The sequence below is a fragment of the Archocentrus centrarchus genome, chromosome 3, assembly GCF_007364275.1.
Source record: "Archocentrus centrarchus isolate MPI-CPG fArcCen1 chromosome 3, fArcCen1, whole genome shotgun sequence".
Lineage (NCBI taxonomy): Eukaryota > Metazoa > Chordata > Actinopteri > Cichliformes > Cichlidae > Archocentrus > Archocentrus centrarchus.
This window is the reverse complement of record NC_044348.1, coordinates 26,905,141-26,924,229: the sequence shown is the minus strand read 5'-3', so window position 1 is coordinate 26,924,229 and position 19,089 is coordinate 26,905,141. Positions and strand designations below refer to the sequence as shown.

General features: G+C 38.6%; 1 protein-coding gene across 1 annotated transcript in view; it reads right to left on the bottom strand.

Annotated features, from left to right (window-relative positions):
* The window catches only part of insyn1 (inhibitory synaptic factor 1), a 43,837-nt gene that overhangs the window by 2,710 nt on the left and 22,038 nt on the right, over positions 1-19,089 (bottom strand). The window lies entirely within an intron of this gene.

The window sequence follows — 19,089 nt, the reverse complement described above, 5'->3', positions numbered from 1 at the left end:
CCAGAGGAGTCTGAATAGCTTTGTTTACTTGATTACAAAACCTAATTTAATCAGTGTGTTAAAAGAACAGCTATCAGATGTATTTCACAAGCCTGCTATTAAACCAAAATTGACTATTCTTTGGTTAGTAGTTATTGCCATGAGCGACAAGTTGTTTTTATAATTCTTCTAATTTGTGTTTAAACAGATGGAAAACATACTGTGGTGTGTTCAGAAAAAGGTAAAGGGTATTGCAAAAATAGAATCGAGGTACCACATATACACTGAATGTTGCTGTACCTCTGCAGTGAACCTGAACCTGTTTGTTTTCCATTTTAAAACGCATTCCTGCCTGCTTCAGCTGCTGTTTAGCCTGACCTCTCCCTGTAGTACGTAGTAGGCTAATTTAGGTTGATGACAATCTGAGCCTGAAGGATCTGCTGATTCTTTTTGTCACAATGCAGCACATGCTCAATGCGGCGACAAAGAACTAGTCTTTGCTTTTTTTTTTTCTTCTTCCAGTCAGAGAATGTGTGATGAAGGATCTGTGGAGGGAATTGGATGAGCAGATTAGTTTAGCACAAAGGATGAAGGAGCACATCAGGAACAAGTTATTAACGATGTGCCCAGTGTGTTTGAAATAGAAAATACATTATGAAAATCTACAAGAAGCAAAACTAGAATATGGTAAAAGTAATTATGACACTTCATTATGAAACGTGTAACAGAGGAACTTTATCTCACGGATGTCATTGTGTGTGGCTTTTTGATCCAATACTGGAAAATTAAAAAAAAAGAATTCCAGAGACACAAAAAAGCCAGAAGAATAAAAAATATATATATGTATGGGTTTTAGTGTCTGTAATGTAAGAATACAGAGTAAATAGCAGGTAGTTCATAAGGTGTTTATTTTGAGTTCTCTCTTGTTTTGTTTCCCCAGAAATGTAAAATTCTGGATGCTTGAAGTTGTGATAAACCTCTGGAGTCAGGCTGTGTATCCCCCACAGACTTCACGGCACTTTCGTAGTACAAAGTTTATGATGCGGTGATGGCATATCCTTGTGACTGAAAAGACTCCATTTGCAACACAGTTAAGCAGTAATGTATAGTATAAGTGTGGATATAAAGTGCTGAGGATTTGACTTTAACTTCAGTCTATAATTTTCTCTGCTGACAAATTCACTTACTTGCTTTACTGTAAATGCTGTCTTATAGAAGCTTTTAAAAAGCATGATGATGACTATAACAATAACTATGATTTTCTGTGTGTGGATAGTGAGCACAAAAAAATTAGAGCAACGCATACACTTTTGCAGTAATATTTCAGTACCTAACAAAAATCAAGCACACAAACAGACTAATAAATGGTAATTTTGTTTTGTTTTTTTCTGTTTCACTGCACACTATCAGCCAACAGTCACAAGTCAATTGTGGGCACATCACCCGATCAACAGAGAGTTGAGTCATTTCAGAGCTCTCAGAGGTGCTTTAAAGAGATGCTGGCTCAGTAGCATCAGGCGAGGTTTTATTACTGTACCTCAACACCTGTCTGAAATGATTGGCCTGGGTAATTGAGGGTCAGCCTGAAAGAGGGCACCTCCAGCCTCGTCTGTAACAGAAAGGTAGAGTGATGGAAAAGACAGGCAAGGATTATCTAACACAGATTTGTGTAAAAACTCTTAACGAGACTCCTTTCAGGAGCGGCGATTTGAGGAATCAATTCAGTACTGTCCGTTACCATGACATGTCTTTTTCTTTAATATTCAGCTCCACCTGGTATCGTGATTTATTTATTGTGACTGGGAAGCTGATTTATTTCCCCAAAGTGAGTGTCTGTTCTCTCTTACTGCTAATTAAAAATGTACTAGAACATTATTACTGAAACAAGTTACTTCAGATCTGATGTTTAATATGTTGTTGAAAATTTCAGACAGAGGTCAAAATCAGCAAATGTGGAAAATTTCAGTATAAAATTGCCTCTGATAAGGAGGGGGGGTATTTACCACATGTTCTAATCACTCTGTTGGTCTTTAAACAGATGTTTAACTGGAATAGCTTGTTTTGATGCGCATTGATGATTTTCTGTGTGGAATGATTTTTGTTAGCTGTCTCGTAAACAGATGGGAATTGCAATTCTTTGCAAGTCTTACATAAAAGTGCATCTTTAACATGTTTCTAATGATGCCAGTAGAAAGGGTATCCTGTTTTCCATATGCATTACATATTTTAGTGTTTACCAGAAAAAAAAAAAAAAAAAACAGCTCTGAAATATTTTATCAGTAGCAATGCCGTTTGTACATATGTAAAAAATAAATCAGGTGTGAGTTACCAAAATAAATGAGACATAACACCCTCACTGGGTTCATTTGAAATGCACGCAGTATGAGTGAATTTTCTGTGGATCACTTCATTACGCTGTGTTCAAGTGGCCTCTCTCCATCTGTTCCTGTGCCACCCGTTCTTCCAGGAGTCATTTTCAGAGCAGACTGAGAGAAGTTTGCAGTGCTTGTTTGTTAATTATGCAGCATCCAGCGTCTAGCATAGCTTGCTTTTTTTTTTTTCATGGGAAAATCTCAAATGTTCAGAGGCACTATTCACTATTATTTCTTTCTCAACATGTCACAATAGATTTCAAGCCCTCCACTGTGCAGCACTTTCAGCACTGAAAGCGGTTAATGCCGGTTAGGAAGTCTCAGCAATTATCAAAATGGCCTTGCATGCTGGCTTTGTAAGTAAAGCCTTCACAAATATTGTTTTAATGCAGTTAACTCCAACAGTTTTGCAGCTCCTACTTACGCTGCATCCTCTCCTTATTTCCCCTCAATTGAATTCTCCTCAAGTCGAGAAGAGGGGGGCATCCAAGCCACTCATATTTTTGTGATGTGGTTTATCTTATTCCCCAGAAGCTAATTTATCATCCCCAACTTAATCTGAAAGGACAAATTTACCAGATTCACAAACAAAAATTGTCCAGTGACTTGTAAACTAGTGCAATCTTTTTCAGACATCTTTATTCACTATCGGATAAAACGGAATTTTAGGACAGTTTTGGAGTTTATAAATATTACCATGCTGTATGTGAAGAACATGCAAATATTCCATATCTGCACAGAAAGTTGCTTGGCTTCAGAGTTTATACTGCATTACATGAAAGCTTAGGGCAGATTTTTACACATAACATTGTGCATTTGTTTGCTTGGAGTGTGATTAGGGTTGTATGCTGGGACAGATTAATGCAGTACTAACTACAGCCTCTCGGTTTTAAAAAAGAGAAAACTACAAACTAACCTATGGCTGAGAACTTAACATTTTTTTTCAGCTGCCCGTCAGAATATATTTTTCCCAGACTGTGTGAACTTAGGTTAATGCAGAGGAATGCATGCTGCATCATTCTCCCTTGTAATCATTGCATTATAGGAGATGGGGCTGCTTAACAGAGGGTTTACAAATTTGATTTAGATGACAAGTGAATAACTGTCACTCTTATGGCTAATATGCTCATCTGTGGACTTGAGAAAGTGCATACTTTATACACTTGTGAAAATGTTGATATTGTAAACAGCCCCTTACATAACATCTTCCTGACTAAATCTAATGAGTGAAAGTAAGCGAGCAAGAGAGAGAAAAGCCAGTGGATTGTCTAATCTGAATTTTTAGTCATGTCAACTGCCTGGACCACAGTTTGCGGTTAAATAAAAAAAAAAAAAAAAAAAACTGTTTCAAACAAGACAATCTTTTGGTGTACCAGGTATGAAAAACCTCTACCATTCTGCTGCTGCTTTGCCGTTAGCTTATACCATGTTGCCTTAGCTCTCTGCTGCTAGCTGCTGTGTAATAACAGCACTGAACTGAATAGTTTGGCACTTTGTCACAATACCTGATTTATGTACCGGAGTCTGGAGCGGACCATTATCGGATCCAAATCAGTGCAGATCAGCGCATCCCTAATCACGACTGAGTCAATACTGATTGACGGAGTGATATATGATACAGTATATTAAGACTCTTGATAGACCTAATATGGCTTATTTTTCATATGAGAATTTTTTTTTTGCTCCCTAAAAATTTGGATTGGCATCCTGCCCCAGATGGGGTTTAACTAATTCAGTGTGCCACTGATCTTTGGCCATTCTGTGAGACATGCAAAAATTAAACAAGCCCCACATCTGGTCAGTTAGCTTCTCGTGCATTTGAGTTTTTGTATTTGAAGTGTACATTCTGTTTTCCCTCTTCATGAGCACTGCATGTGACACCCTATTACATACTATGGGCAGAACCTGTCAACATGTTTCTGCAGGAATGTCAAGAAGACAAATTCCATTGTACTTTGCACGAGCCAAGTATATTGAGCATGGCTGGGATTTGAATGCAGTTCACTCTGCAGAGAACCAATGAGTCACTGGACAGAAGACAATACAGACAAGCCAGGAGGACCTGATTAGGGTCAGGCCATCTTGATTGGTGAGATGTATTGCTTAGTGTTGGAACAGGGATAAAGTGTCCTTTGAAGTGTTCGCTAGAAGCATTTGGTGTAATTATCCTGTCATGAGAGGGGCTATAAGCTTGAGACTTCATTAGGCACATGCCTGCTGCTTTTTCATCTTTTCTAAAAAAACACTCATCTTTATGGAGGCCTTAAAGTGCTAAACAACGCTGTGATGAGCGTACGGCCAGTACCTCCTGACAACTCACTAATCAAAAGCATCATTACAAACTTCAGCACATAATGGGCCTCATTTATCCCTGTGGGGCTTTACAGGAGGTGGGCTTCTGAAGTCCCTGTGGGCCTGGGCAATCAACCACTTCCTTAGCCAAATTTAGGTCATTAGACTGGACCGTCTTATCTTCTAACGCTATGGCAAATTTGGAAGGTTTATTCTATCATCCCGGAGAGGCTGTGGGTCGTACAATCAGTGAGGGGGGAAGATGGGAAGTCCGTCTTCCAGCAACAGGGAGGTAGCAGATGCAGCATGTGTTGGTGCTGGCAGAGCACACTAATCATTTATTGAGGTTCTCCTTCATTGCTTCTATCTGTGTTGAGAGGCCTAGTGCCGGTAATGACCAGAAAAAGATGGTAAGGCCACGCTATAGGGCTCCTCAGTTTGTCTGCTTCCCTGAGATAGCAGGCGGATTAGGCCTGTGTACTGTCAGGTCATGCTGGTCACATGCAAGGAAAAAGGGTGCGTGTGAGTGCAGTCAGACCACACTGACCCATTTTAATGACTCAGTAGAGTTTTCATGAACAACATAGTGTCTCTCTGTAGAAGGCCAGTGAAGGTGTAAAGTGATAGTAGTTTGTGTAGGTTGGGTTGAAGGGTAAATGTGTTTGACCTATTCTGGAAAAAGGGGAGAATCTCTCGGGCAGAGGGTAGAATACAACACTGTGGGAGCTGGCTCAGTCCAATCCAACAATCCCTGACACCTCAAATTGCTAGTCTGTACCCATGCCGGGCCAATAAGCAGATAACAAGTCTATCCCGAAGAGGGGGAGAAAAATGCACCGTGCCCTTCTATAGCTACATGCTTATCCCATTTTATGCCAGTGACTAATCATAATTTCAATGTTGTAAAATATATTTAGATTTACCGTAGTTACAGTTGATCTGATTTGCTACAGTAACAATTTCTCACATAATTCCTACTATGGCAGTAAATTGGTGTAAACATGTTAGCACATTAACATATCACAGCAAAATATAAACACATTTTCTGGGCTGTCAAAGCTCATTTGCATCAGACGATGTGCATAGTGAAGCAAACAGTTAATGTTGATGGAATATTAAATATATACCCATCTCATTACTGACTGAATTAATATGTTGAAATAATTAATTTGGGTGCATCTTGGGGTTTGAGTTATTTATTTGGCCTGCATTGTAGTGGAGAGTACTGACATATATGAGCAGAAACAGTAGTATTCCAAGCTGTAACTCCATCAAAATTATTTTGATCAGCCTTTGCCAAATGAAAGTCGTAGGCTAGCAAAAGTATAATTGTAGTCAGGGAAGCATAGATGTAAATGTATATCTTCATGTTATTCTGCAGTGTACATCATCTAAAGTCATGGCTTCTACTGTAATAACCACTTGTCTAACGCCTCAATTTCAAACTTATTTTATGAAGAAAGAAAAGAAACAGGAAAGAGTAAAATGAAGGGGTGGACAGATTGAGAAACCAAGCAGAGGGCGAAAGACTGATAGGGTAGAAATCATCATCTCCATGCAGATTTATTTTTACTTTAAACTTATGTGGCTTTTGAAGATCCTATTGTCAGCTTTCCCCCCTCTTTTCTATCTGTGAGAACGTATTCATATCTTTAAAAATACAGCCTACAATAAAACACCATTCACACCTCACTCCCACATTACAACTATGCAGATGCACACATTGCCACTGATCACCTGCTCTCTTTTTGTAATTAAAAATCCTTAAAAATCCAGTCTGTTTTTCTGGGCTGGGGCTAATGATATTGCCTAATGACATATCAGTAGTGGAGCAGGAGTTCATGTTTTTTTTTCTTCTTTTTTTTATTATTTTTCACAACTCCAGGGGTGTAAATGGATTTGCAAACCCAGCACACAGAGCACAAAAACTACCTTGAAGACAAAGGTTTTTTTAATCAGAAGAGAACACGTTTTTGCTCTTTCCTTACAAGATTCTGCAGTCAGATCTATCAGCTCAGGTAGAAAGGGCACTTGTATGTGCGCTCAGTTTGTGGAAAATCTGATATGTGGATGTGTAAAACTCAATGACTCCACCACACATCTTACTGTTAATCACTCACATATCATCCACAGCAGCACCTGGACTTCAAAGTCCCACCTTCTGCTGAGACTACGGATGAGCCATATAGCCTCAAAATTATATCACAAGATTTCAACAAAATCTGCAATAATAATATTTCTGACAATATAGAAAAAAGAAAATACCAAACAACATTTTATAGGTGATTGCAGCTCACAGAGAGTAGCATTTAAAAGTCATCTGTCATTCCCATTGATGTCATTGATGACACACTACCTAATGTGACTTGCGAGTCTACTGAAACAAGGTGCAAGCCGCAGTTGCATTGTAGTGCAATAGTAGTGATACAGTCAAATGTAGGCACAAAAGTAGCGTAGGTAGTGCTTTTCTTGGAAATTTTAAGTAAAAGTATAAAATAACTGCTTAACACTTTAAAACAACAAAACTAACTTAACCTTTTAACTCTTAAGGAACTGCAGAATATTGTCCTATAATGAAACCGAAAAATCGTTTCTACCTGAAATGTTGTAAATCGATCTTTTTAACCAGTTGCTTACAGCCCTGCTTTAACACCATGTAACCGTATCAGTAATTTCCATCCACCATTTGCTCTTCCTGTCATCTGGAGTGCAATTTGCTTACGTCACCAGCTGCTAGTATCTCTTTCTTTCTAGCCTGTTTGTACTCAACACTGTGTTTTGCCTCAAGTTTGTTGTTTCCACCTTTAGCGACACAAATTTCCTTGCATATTTTGCAAAGCACTGTGGTTTGTTGGAGGTTGTTGAAGTAGCTCCCCTTCATACACAGCTCTTACTGTCAGACATGCGTGGGCTTGTCTTGTTGCCATGTGCACCGGGGAATGTAAATGCATGGTGTTGCTATAGCTATATCGCAATACCACATTTTTATATCACGTAACAATTTATACAGGTATTAATGCAAATGATATGGCAAAGCCCTAGCTGAGATACTACTAAAGTAAAGAAATCAAACTTATAGATGGCTTCTTCATTGATGTAATTTGTTAAATTCTGTGTCTGTGTCATTCTGACATTATATACATGAACCATAATTACTGTGCAGAAGGGAATTCAGCCAAGGTTTCTGTAGCTCTAAGTTACTAGATGCTGGAAAATTGACTAGCAAAACCTCTCCCAAACTCTAAAACCTTTCCGTTAGGATAGCCAAAGTTTTTTCATAAGATATATTACTTGTAGTATAACATGTTAACAGAATACGAAGTGCTCAGCAGAACACGTCAGTGTTGTCTATAACAGACCATTGTAAATGTTCAAAAACCCCAACTTTTTTGTTACACAGCCTCTTTGCTTAGGTTTGTCAGATCTGGGGTCACTGAAAGTATGTGAAGAAAGAATAATGATTATGGTTAAGAACCATGTGTGAACTGTTGGGAGAGGGCAGTGAGTATAATGTGGTTTCAAATGCATACATTTTGTCATCTATTCTCCTTCCAAAACCTTCTTGTAACAACTACTTTAGCATTTTCTGTTCAGATAGGACAGTAATTACACCTACACTTCAAAAGGGCACTTCTCCAAAAAAAAAAAAAAAAACAAAGAAGGGAAAAATAATTAAATAAAGGCATAGGTTGTTTTTAGCATTTGAACAATTGGTGCTGTCATCTACCTGGTGAGGAAAGTGTGCGCAGTATATCAGTATATTCACTGGCAGTTCATTGCGGTACATGTGTAGTATATATTTTGCAGAATGTACTAATACTTTGGACAAATCTACTGACAGTTGCACAGAATTTTCATATCATGATATGCTATTTGAAGTATTCCAAATTCATTGCAAGCAGCATTTGTACCTCTGCAATCCATATTACACAGTGAGTACCATACATCATAGAAGCCCTTTCATTTAAATGCTAGCTGGGAAACAGTCGTGCCTCAGGGTGTGTACATGTTCTTATGCAAATTTCAGTTCTATCTAAACACACAAATAAGATGCAGTAACTACATTCCAACAGCAAAAAGCAAAAAGCACATGCATTTTTACCTATACCAGGTAGGAAGGTCAACTAACATGCTGTGGACACAGAATTGTGTTGCTCTACCTCTTTGTTGCTATGTTATTGGTGTCAGTTAGTCAGTACATACTAGAAAAATCTGTGATTTGTTAGTGTCAGTGTTTGTTAGTAATCTCTGCATGTGCCTCTATTTTTTGGGGGCGCTGCTTTTCTAGTGTATGTTTCTAATGCAAGTTCAAAACAAGCCCACTGCTGATAATCCACTTGCAGTCAGTAGTTGGTGTTTTTCTGGCAGATTGATTATTAATGGCAAATATTTGTAAATAAATAACCAGCTATAACTAGCTATATAGCATTTTAAAATGAGATCGTTTTTACATAATACATAAACTACAGAGATGTTAACAGTCTCAGTAATCTAAAATATTAAGTCTTGATCAAAAAGCAGGCTTAAGTATTATAAATTAATTAAAAAGTCTGAGTTTGAGTGGACTGCAGATTTCAGGCACTTGTACTGTTTTTCATTTTAGTTAAACGGGGGGGAGCTAAATGTTGTCTGACCATGGCTGAACTGTTCGGGACTGAGAGAGCAGCAGCTAACTCTTCTACTATACTACAGGCCATGCAATCAATATGCCAGTGGCATTTCTAGGTTTTCTTGGCCTGCAGCGTTTATCTTAATGGGAGTGTGCTCCCATTTTCTTTTATTGTTTGAACACATATATCATTACCCAACAAATATAGCTAGATCTGTGAGCCTCTGTGAAAACACTGAGGCTCAGGAAAAAAACCCCCAAAAAAACCAAAACCTTAATGGAATTTATTTTATTTTAACCTTCTCTCTGAACCTTTGTGGAAATGCTAACAGTCCAGAAGAAAATTCAACTGCTGTTTCACTTCTGCTTAAATTTCCTTGGCCTGTTAGTGAAAACCAGCTAGCCAGTGTTCGTAGCAGCATTATTACTCAGAACCATACTACAGAGGATGATGTGGTTTGCACTAGTGGGCAGAAACACATTTCCGTAGAGCGGCATTTTCATTCATCCTCCTTCATGCTTACCTGGAGTTTCCTTGAAATGATGCATGCTTAGTCACATAGTGCATTGTCCTACTAAAAGTATGTGACCATGTTGAGATGCGTCTGCTATGCCAGCCAAGGATGCGAAATTTGTAGCTTTTGAAAACTTTGCAGCCGTTCAAAAGAAAATTAATACAGTAGGGGTAACGAAAATCTTTTATGCCAGCATGCCAAATGGTAACCTGCTACCCCTGTGTCATAATAAATCTAGTATTTAATCATCTTATGACCACATTTCTAACTTTGTGGCCACATAACATGAAATGGAACCTGGTATGGGTTACTCCTGTCATAGGTCATACTTGTTTGAGTTCTTTATTCTTATTCTTTCACATTGTTGCAATAAACTCTTACTTGGGGCTACATTGTTAGGTTGAACAAAAGTCTCTTCTGACCTCTCATCAACAAAGCATTTTCATCCTCAGGCGTTTGACTGTGACTCACTGTCTGGAGGAGTGAGGTGTTTAAAATAAGTGTGGTATTTTACCTTCCCACAATAACCGATATGCTATCCTGTTTGCAGTGATATATATATTATCCCAAGGTGTTACTGACATTGTGCTCAACTTTAAAATAGTTCCAGAATTAAAGCAAAAAGGATTTTGCCCCATGAAGAAACATCTAATTTAGTAAATATAGTTTACTAAATTAGATGATTAATTTAGTTTCTCTTGAGCCACAGATTGGAGAAGACAACCCTAAGTACTGAAGACTTGAAGATATAAAAACATGTACCTGCTCTTTTTTTAAAAAAAAAAAATAAACCACAGATTAAATTTGTGTACTTGTAAAATGTTTGCGCTCCTACACCTAAATAAGTACTTTGTTTGTTGAGGTGCAAGCACTGAAGAACCAGAAAATGTGCCCATATCTCCCTGGCTTCTGTTACTGTGTTCACAATGTCACACTCACACTGTGGAACAGATCAATGATTGCTCTCTTGATGACCTAGAGAGAGTTTGACTATATATATATATATATATATATATATATATATATATTAAATAATAGAATTGTTCTCGTGAACATGCATTTATACTGTAACCAGCACAGTTAGAAGCCATTATTTCACTTGCAGCTGTGTAACAGCAGCATCATTTTGCCGTTAATCAAACAAGCTAAGGATGTGCTTAGACCATGCACAAAGGGTTATAGCACAGACATATTTTGACTGAAGATCTTGAGTGATGCTAGCACCCTCCTTCCCCACCATGGTGATGAAGTAGGCCACAGATATTGGCATGACTTGCTCTCCTACCTCTTTCTCTCAAAACAATTTGTCATTGCTTCCAGGGTTCTGCCATTTCTATCTGTGACAATCTGTAGGGCGGTCGCCTCAGAGAGTGACAAAACCTGTCACAGTGCGTCACTTTCACTCTCTCTTTGGCAAGCGGCAGGACATCTTTGAGTTGGCAGCACCTTTATCAGATATGGCAGTTCCTAAAGCTCTGCCTATAACAGCAGGCAAGTTCGAGGAGAAGAGCTGGTGACTTTACAGAGACCTATTTGCAAACAAAATCACTGGGAGACATTTCCCACAAGGCACCATCTGGCTGCCACGTATACCTGCCTCCATCACTCCCTTGCCATCACCGGGTTTTCTATTTATAGGTACTCTCCTGTCCACCCACCAACTGAATGCATCTTGTAGAACAGCAACTAAAATCTAGCAAAATGTAGACTCTCCTTCAGACAATCAATCATCAGGGTGACAGATGTCAACACATCTCCCCCTTAATGTGTGGATAACATCTTAACAGTCTGCTGTTGTTAACAATGGAAATGAACAATCGGCCGCCTTCTTGCCAGACTTTGCAGAGATAGTGAGTCCAGCAATGACCTTCTTTGTCATTATCTGAACTCTTATCCTATTTTTAGCTTGGCTCTGTTAGAGTAAGTAGTGAGACGAACTATGAAAAAGCCCGAAACACTTTAAGTCAGTGAAGGTACTGCGATTTAATAATTTGTGTATTCCAAGCTGGTTTCAGCAGAATTTGTGATCATTTTGAAAGCTAGCTGTCAACTATCACTGGACTATCAGAATTATCAATAAAGCAATTAGTGTTTCATCTCTAAGGGGTGTAGGCCGCATTCTGATTATTGGTATTATGTTATTGAACGTGCATTCCCAAGCGAGGGAATGATATTGAGAGCCTGAACACAGACGTGCACTTGCAAGCTTGTTAGACATTTGCAGTATTTTGATAAGGTCTGCAGTGACTACATTTTGAATGCTTTAAGGACCCTCAAAGCAATGTACTACTTTGATTGCAGTGCTAAAATGACAAATATAATTAAACTTAAGCAAACAAAAACTGCAAAATTCAGCCTGACTAATAGATGTTCTCTCTGCCTCCATGCACATTTTATTGTGTATTTATTTGCACATTTCACACATCCTTTCTTCATTCTTTTCCCCTAATCCGAGGATTTATCATCTGAGAGCAAGACAGAACTTTAACCAAATTCAAATGTAAAATACAGCCTATGAATTAATCATCAAAATCCAGATGTTTCGGTGTTGTTTCCCATTAAGTAAAAGCCTCTGTAACAGCCTCTTTCTCTTTATCTCTTTCTTTCTTTGTTTGGGATGAATTTCATCAGCCATCTCGTCAAGAGAACAATTAGTCAATGTGCATGGATCAGCTCAGTTAATTACATATTGAAATACTACCCATCAGCTCAAAAACATATTGATTAGTTTCCTGAAATGAGTCAAGAATACATATATGTTCCCCTTGGAGAAATATCACAGCCTATTTTCTGCCTAACAATTCTCTTGATTTGTGATTTAATGTGTGTGTGTGTGTGTGTGTGTGTGTGTGTGTGTGTGTGTGTGTGTGTGTGTGTGTGTGTGTGTGTGTGTGTGTGTGTGTGTGTTGATAATTATATGTTGCAGAGTTGGCAGGGAAACATGGTGGTGTTTGGAGAAGCGTTACCTCAGTCACAGAACCCCTTCAGGCAAAAGGAGCCTGGTAAACACATCTTGCAAAAGTGAGAGGAAAAAAATATTTAACTATGACAATATTTTATTGCACTATTTAAATAAACAAATCATTTAAAGAATATATTTTTAATTCAAATTAATATATGCATGCCTCATTTGCATTATACTATGCCAGATGTCTGCCCTTGCACATTTTGTAGACTGTTAAGCTCAAATACAGTATGGTCAGTAGGTTAGGGGCAAGAACTTCATGACTACCCAACCCATATAGCTTCTGCTTCGTTCTGCTCATACACAGTATAAAACATCAACATAGCTTCCTGGTTGGAAAATTGAGCCAATGTGGAAGTGCCTTAAATCTGCATTCTATCGGAAGGCCACCAGATGGTAAAACCTGTGGTTGCAATAAGTCTTCTGGCCTATAAGAAGCATTTGGGAAAAATGCTTTTGTCTTGACCTCTGTAAACACTTTCCTGCTGAGTTTATTGGTTTTAGTCACTCATTTTGAGTCTTGTTGAATTAAAAAAATTTAATATATTTTATAAATCTCGGTCAAATGATGTTTCAAAATGGAGGGAGGATAAGTAGTGGCATTTTCTCATTGAGTATCAACTTGTCAATCACAAGTCATTAGCAATTGAGTAAGCCGTTTCACAGTCAGACCAACCTCTTCTCATCACATCCATTTTTAGGATGGTGACCTCATCTTGAGGCTTCAAAACGGGACTTCACAACCCCAATGGCTGATATCATGGTCACTACATCAGTCTTTTATACTGTCTGATTTTGTTGTGTTATTAAAAAAATAAAATACACGCAACACAGTGGGGTTCTCTTTATCTGCATTCTCAATGAACATTAAAAGGGGCAATTACAGCAGACAAATAAGCAATGTACAGTGAAGGTGAACGAAAGGAGAGGCAATTTCCCATCCTTTTCTCCTCTCACTTCATCTTTTGGTTTCACGCTTTAAATTTCTAGTGCATAAACAGTGGGCCCGTTGTACTGTTGTGTTCACACAAATTGGAAAGACTGGAGAATTGAGATGTACTGTTCTGTGTAAACCATATTCATCTTTTCAATAAAGTTGGCTTTGGCAGGGAAGAGAGTGTGAAGTCAGGCGCAGCATGTAATTAGTTGGTAGAGGTATGGTATGGAGGCCTTGTTGAGCCATCTCTCGGGAACATTTTTGAGGATCATTCTGATTGAGATTTTGTTGCTTCATTGTCTTCACCTGCAGTTGCCCATGACCCTCTCTCTATATGCTTTGCCTGCCAGCAGATCCCATTCTCCAAACCTACTGTTTGCAAGTCTGCATGATACAACAACCGTTGTTCGCCAAGACACCATCTGATGCAAGCTTTTCTCACACTGTTCTACAAGGTTCCTGAAAACATTTGAAAAGCCGCTTCATTAATAATCCATGGACTCTGTGTTCATGCGTAAGTGCAGCGCCAACCTATAAGTGCACGTCCGTAGTGGGCCACTGTTTTGACACCTTTCAGGGTTTCTCCCTCTCTTTCTTGCAGCCAAGCTTTGATTGATGACAACAAAAGGGGTGGTGAAATCTGAGGGCTGGATGGAGAGATAACTGACTGGCTGAGAATGACTCAGTCTGTAGCAGAGAGTCAGTCTGCTGCAGCCTGGAGGAAGAGACAGCAGTGCAAGAATGAGAGGGAGCAGGAAAGGGAGAAGGTATCACAGGGTAAATGAGGCCTTGCAGTTTGGTAGTGCACATAGCTTCATCATCCTTGGCTCATGTTTGGGAGGCAAACATGACTGGGCTAATGTTGCTTTATTTGAGGAGAGAAACATCACAGAGTCAGAGTGATGTGACCAAACACACAGCAGGGCCTCGCCAGCAGCATTCTATCTAATCAATCTACTGTGGGAGGACAGAAAACACACAAACAGCATGCACTCCATCTCACTCACACTCACTCACACACACACACACGTGTACCTACAAAACTACAGAATATGCACACGCATTCTCATACTCATAGCTAAACTCATATCTTCTGGCAGATACTCATACACCCACACAAACACATGCATCAATCACTAACCCCACCCCCAATAAATAAATAAAAATAAAAATAAAAACATTGTCATAGAGTCACAATGGATACATATATTGTACATGGCAAGTCAGAATGACTGCCAGGCTCACTCATGTTACTTTGATCCTGATGGGAAATTGTGATTATTTGAATGGCAGCATGTCCATCTGACCTCAAGGTTAGTGAGTTTTTTTTGTTTGTTTGTTTCCTTTAATAGACTAACTATAACCCTAAAAATGCATATGGCAGCCCTGACTGCATCTCTGACATCATGCAAATTCCCTCTTATGTGACCTTGGATTTATCTACACAGATTGAGAGAACATGCGATGTAATGAGATCAGTCATGGGAGCGAAAAATGCCCCCATCCCTTGGCCCTTTGTAGGCATCGCTTATGCATCATGTTTTTTGTCACAAGGTGATGGCTGCCAGTAATGTTAGACTGGTGGTAGGTGTGGTGTGGACATTGGCGTTGGGGACTCTGGTGTGCTCTTCCTCTTTAAATAGCCCCAGATCTAATCTGCAGACAGCAGCAGAGTTCTGACAGATCCTGCCTTGGTGCCTCCTCCCACTAGGTGACACATTCTTTATTTATTTTTCCTCTCCTCTCCTCTCCTCTGGTATTCACTCCATGGAGCACTAGCCCCTCAAGCTATTGTCAGTTCTGTTCTCCATCCATGTCTGAAAAACCAAATGGATTTACAGGGTTTACTGTCAACCCCTCCCTTTTTCTGGGCTTATGAATGTGGCACAGTCTTCTATTTCCAATATTTTATTTCCACACTTTCTATCCCTTCATTATGACTTTTCCTTCTTTACTTTGGGCCACTGCTCTGACACTGGCTTTTATTTGTTCAATCATTTCTTTTCCAAACTTAACCTAATAATATGTACTGATCTGTGTATGATATAATACAAACTGGGCTTAATAAATAAAGTTTATGAGGTATTAATGGTTCTCCTGAATGTTCCAAATCTTAATACAAGAGAGTGCTCTTTATTTCCAGTTTTCTTTTTGTTTTGTTTTTTTTTTTTAACTGTAAAAGCCCATATTGTCTCATACCAACATTACTGTTATTGTAAAAATGACAATGTAGGGCTAACCTTAATGAAGTAGTAATTGTAACTCAAACTAAACCTAGCCAAGTCTTAACTATAATCTTGTCAGATAGTAATATGTATTTATTTTCCCAATGGAGATTGACAACAGCACCGACAAATAATGTCATCTTGTTAATAGGGGTGTCAGATCAGAAAATACTTGTTGTTCTGGAGGGCAGTAATTTTGTTAGTCAGTTTGGAGGACTTGAGTGGTTGACGCTAATGTAAAACTTCTGCTTCCTCAGGCTCCAAATCCTAAAATTTGCAGTGAACATCACTTGTCAGATATAATCAATGCAAATTAATAAGTATTTCTAATTTGAGGTGGTAACTTTGACATTTTCAATTGTACGTTTTCAATTTGAAGTTCCCTAGATGAAAGAAGCAAAGACAAGTCAAACCTTATAAACTTTTATCTTGTACTGTTCAGAAATTACTGGATTTATAGACTGAGATGGCAAATGATTCACCTTCTTGCAGTTAGAAAGCTGCTATCATTGTAAAGCTTTAAACTATTTTTCTTGTAAGCTGTGTTAAGTCAGTTCACTGTCAGGTTTACTATTGCACAACAGAAGTTGGAAGCTAAAATTTAAATTAAAAACAATGCAATGATTTGAAAATCTCATAACCCATATTTTATCCACAATAGAATATAGAAAACATATCAAATGTTAAAACTGAGACAATGTATACGGTCATTTTGAAATTGATAGCATCAACACGTCTTAACAAACTTGGGACAGGACCATGTTTACCACTGTGTAGCATCCCCTTTTGTTTGAACAATAGTCTGTAAATATCTGGAAACTGAGGAGACCAGTTGTTGGAACAGTTAGAATCCTCTATCAGACTCTTTTCTGATAGAGGATTCTAGTAGCTCAACAATCCAGGGATTTTGTTGTATTTATTTTGTTTTGTGATGCACCAAATTTTTTTAAATTGGTGAAAGGTCTGGAGTGTCGGTGGGCCAGTTCAGCACCTGGACTCTTCCACTATTAAGCCGTGCTAATAGCAAGAACATCACATGTCATGTCTTGTGGACATCCATGTTTTCTAAAAAAGAAATTCAACATTCAATTTGTCTGACCACAGAGCAGTTTTCTGCTTTGCCTCAGTTCATTTTTAGATGAGCATCTTGCTCACAAATGTTGTCATCTTTGCATGATAGAGCTCTAACCTGCATTTGTGGATAGTACAGTGAACTGTGTTCACAGACAATGGTTTCTGGAAGTGTTACTGAGCCCATACAATGATTTCCATGACAGAATCGTGCCCATTTTTGATGGAGTACTGCCCGAGGGCTCAAAGATCACAGGCATCCAATTTTGATTTTTAGCCTTTCTCCAGATTCTCAGAATTTTCTGATATTATGTACTTTAGATCATGAGATATTAAAAGTCTTACAATTTAAATAGGGGAAAATTATTCTGAAGTTCTGCAAGTTGTAGATAGATGTTTGCAGATTGGTGAACCTCTGTCCATCTTTACTTCTGAGAAACTCTCTAAGATGGCCTTTTTATATTCAGTCATGTTACTGACCTGATTAGTTGAAAAATTGTCCTCCAGCTGTTTCATTTTAGTACCACTTAACTTTTCCAACATTTTGTTGCACAATCCCCACTTTTTTTATATATATGTTGCTGCTATCAAATGCAAAATAAAACCTCTGTAACTTTTCATATTTTGTTCTATTATGCTCTATTGTGAATAAATATGAGTTGATGAGATTTGGAAATCATTCTGTTTTTACATTTTACTAAGCATCCCAAATTTTTGGAATTGGGTTTGTAAAAGCACTATGGAGATTCAAACAAATTACTAGTGGCTTCAATGCACTCAACCTTCATGTGAGGTTTTGCAGGGCAGACAAGACACTGTACCTGCATGGCCATAAATAAGTTCAGCCAGTGTTGAAATGCACTCCTTCTTGCTTATACTGTACATGCTGCCTCCAAAAATGAATGTGCAAATCCACAGAAAAACACAATCTTGCTTAAACTGTCTTCTCAGACTTTGATTTCCTGATCCCAGAAAAACAAAAAAAAAACTGAAAAAAGAAACTGAATCATACTAGTTAGTAACATAACAGCATCGTGCGCAATTTTTAAATTTATTTATTTTTAGTCTGTTGCTGTCCTTTAAAGCACATAGCCCTCCATTAATAATTCCTGCTAAGTTTCATCTAGGGGCTTAAGTGTTCAGGCAAAAGTAACCACTGCATCAGCAGAAGACTTCAAAGCCGCTGGATAATCCTAAGGCAGTAGTCTCGTCATATGTTGCCTTTTTAGCTGTTTCAATGTAACTACTGTACATACCACCCCTATTTATTCTGTGGTGACAAGCCTGGAAATTAGCTAATATGTAATGCTTCATCATATCGCTGCCTTGCTATTCTGTGTTTTAGTAAAAGCAGCCACTGCGTGCACTTTGCTGTGATCAAAGACAAGAAAACAAAGAATATAGTTTTACTTTATCCAATTGTGTAATGACACGGTGAAATCCATTTCTATGAGATATTCTCTCAACCCTCCTCACTCCATGCACAATTAATTTGATACAAGCTGGAAGCGTACATCCTAGATGATTATGCTGTGTTCAGGACAACAGCAATGAATATTTTCATCTTCGCAGGACTCAAGAACAACAGGAGATGGGGAAATTAGTTTTGTTGTATTATGTAGATGCAGGCTTATTCTGCAGCATTTGCAGGATTCTGTAGTTGAGATGTTGTATGTTAGGGATGGGGTGGGAGGTTGAGCAGTTATTTACATTAAGCGTACATTCCATTCCACAGTACACACTTTTGTCTTCAAAAAAAGAGGCTTTTGAGCAGTATGTTTTTGGAATAAGAATGTAATCATCGGAGACCACCCCCTTCTCTCCTCTTAGACCACAATCACAATTAAAGGCGCAGTTGTTCAAGCTGGGAACTGGCCAGCTGTTCTGGGTTAATAGATGGGTTTGGCCAGACGTCTTTTAGGTGACCGCTAGCTGGCAGCCTGCTGGATAAGGTTGCAGATTGTAAGTGGACATGTACTTTGCTTCCCTCTGTGTGCAGTTGTCGCTGGAGATGATGAAGCACCCTGAATTCTCCCTCCTTCACTGTCTGCAGCACTCTTGTCTCGCCCTTATTCTACCCTTCCTTACCCTTCTTTCCCTTGCCAAGGCTGAAGCAAGCATGGT